This window comes from Elephantulus edwardii, unplaced genomic scaffold (assembly GCF_000299155.1).
Source record: "Elephantulus edwardii isolate Elephantulus edwardi_28Jun2011 unplaced genomic scaffold, EleEdw1.0 scaffold00014, whole genome shotgun sequence".
NCBI classification, from domain to species: Eukaryota; Metazoa; Chordata; class Mammalia; order Macroscelidea; family Macroscelididae; genus Elephantulus; species Elephantulus edwardii.
In genome coordinates, this window is record NW_006399764.1 from 11,760,904 (window position 1) to 11,763,443 (window position 2,540).

The following is a 2,540-nucleotide window of genomic DNA, read 5'->3' on the forward strand; positions in this document are numbered from 1 at the left end:
TGAGAGGAGAGACCGGTCCTTAGAGAGGGACATCATGCTTGGGAGGGTGGAGGGACAGCGCAGGAGAGGAAGGCCCTCTATGAGGTGGATTGAGTCAGTGACTGGGATAATTGGGATGGGAGTGTCAGAGACAGTGCGATTGGCACAGGACAGAGCGGAGTTTAGGGCCGTTGTACATAGGGTCGCTATGGGTCACAGGCGACTCGATGGCACACAACAACAACAACAACAATTATATTGACTCTCTGATGGCTTCCCATAGCCAAAAGAACAAATAAATATATCTTGGAGAGGGTGCAGCTGGAGTGCTTTTTGGAGGCAAGGATGATGAGGCTTCTTCTCACAAACTTTGGACATGTTGCTAGGAAGGGCTGTTGCTGGGAGAGGGACATGATGCTGGGAAGGGTGGAAGGTCAGAGAAGAAGAACACGACCCTCAACGAGGTGGATGGATATGGTGACTGCCGCAGTGGGTCCTAGTGTGCTAGGGAGTGTGAAGATGGCACAGAATAGGACGGGGTTCAGATCCACTGTTCATAGGGTCACTATGAGTCATATTCATCCCAAATGCACCTAACAACAACAATCTTGCATTCACTTAAATATACGTGTTGGTGTATTTTCTTTCTTTCTTTTGTGTGTGTTTGTGTTTGTGTTGGTGTATTTTCCAAGTTAATAATTTAAAACCTGAGTAGTAGTTCATGTTAATGATATAGTAATATGCAGAAAATTCCTCCCCCCCTCTAGTAACATCATTTACTATATATCTTCATATGTTGTTGTTGTTATTATGTGCTGTCGAGTCGTTTGTGACTCATAGCGACCCTATGTACAACAGCCCTAAACCCTGCTCTATCCTGTGCCAATCTCATTGCCTCTGACACACCCATCTTGATTACCCCAGCCACTGAATCAATCCACCTCATGTAGATATTTGATAATTTCCATGGAATTGTTCCTAGAAATAGAATTACTTGGTGAAATGTCATGTGTGTTTAGTATATTAATAGAAAATGCCTTAATGCCTTCTAAAAATGCTTTGGTAGTTTATACTTTCATTTATAAGGAACTATTTTACAGTTTAGAGGATGGATGGATGGATAGATAGATAGATAGATAGATAGATGAAAAAATTATCACAAAGTAATAATTATACTAACAGAAAAATCCCTATCAGCAGTATATTTGTCTCATTCAGTTCGTTTGGGAAACTTAAGATGACTTGTCAAAGGAGTTTCTACTTAAGTTGATTCTTTACATTAGCCAGGTGGGGGAAAAAATTTTTTTTCCATTGAGTCAGTTCTCACTCATAGCACTGCCTCTATTTTATATGTGAGGTTGGACGCTTAATAGGAAAACACTCCGTATTTCTCCTATGGGGTTACAGTTGGGTTTGAGCCACAGGAGACTTGCAGCCTTATGGTGAGTGGGATAGCATACTATGGACCATGCCACCAGAGTTCCTTAACCATGCAAAGGAGGAAGAGGTTATTTTGGAATAGAAAAACTTTAAAATCATGTACGAGGAGCAATCTGTGTAAGATGCAGACATACATATGCAAACACGAAGTACTAGGGAACTGGAAATGCTTCCAAATTGTCAGAGAATAGAGTGTTGATATAGAGCAAAGGAAATATTGGTAAATTGGCAAAAGAGTGGTGTTTATTCTCAGGGCACAGGATTTTAGGCTGTAGCAATTAATGGGCTCTTGAACTATAGAAAGCTTTTAGAACAGTAGAAAGGTACCTACTTTTTGTGTTTGAAAGATCATTGTCTTGTCATAATGTGAGATAGAATGGGATAAATTAAAAAACAGGAAGGAGTCCAGGTGAGGAATGAAGACCTGAGATATGGACATGGTGACTGCAACTAGAAGAAAAGGTAGATTTGAGAGTTTTCAAGAATGAATCTTTTTTAAAAATTTTATTATTTTTGTGTGTGTGTGTGTGTGTGTGTGTATACTGTCAAATAGGATCTGACCAGTATAGAAGGAGATTGCCCCTCCTTCTCCAGCAGAACAGCTGGTGGATTCGAACTGTGCACCTCTGGGATTGCAGTGCAGCTTCTTGCCACTAGGCCACCAGAGTTCCCTTTACTATTACTGGGAATATACCCCAGAGAGAACATAACTGCCATCCAAGAAGATATATGCACACCCATGTTTATTGCAGCTTTGTTTGCAATAGCAAAGAGTTGGAAGCACCCTAAGTGCCTATCAACAAACGAATGGATAGAGAAGCTGTGGTATATCGACACAATGGAATACTATGCTGCATTGAAAAACAAGGAACTCATGTAATATTATTCAAAATGGGTGAACCTGGAGGACATTATGCTGAGTGAAGTATCTCAGTCATAAAGGGACAAATACTGCCTGGTGCCACTGTTGTAGAATGGGACTGACATCAGGGTTGGGGTAAGACTGAGAAAAAACTGGATAAATTATGTATACTGTATTGAAACAGATGAGGGAAAGAACAGATTAGAGGCCATATATGATTATTATGGTTAGCACAGGAGTCCAGAATTAAGGTTGCATA

The 2,540-nt window shown here is 40.6% G+C and overlaps 1 protein-coding gene across 2 annotated transcripts in view; it reads left to right on the top strand.

The window, feature by feature from the left end:
• MLLT3 (myeloid/lymphoid or mixed-lineage leukemia (trithorax homolog, Drosophila); translocated to, 3) overlaps positions 1 to 2,540 on the top strand; it is a 344,501-nt gene that overhangs the window by 208,442 nt on the left and 133,519 nt on the right. The gene's annotated exons all lie outside the window — the stretch shown is intronic.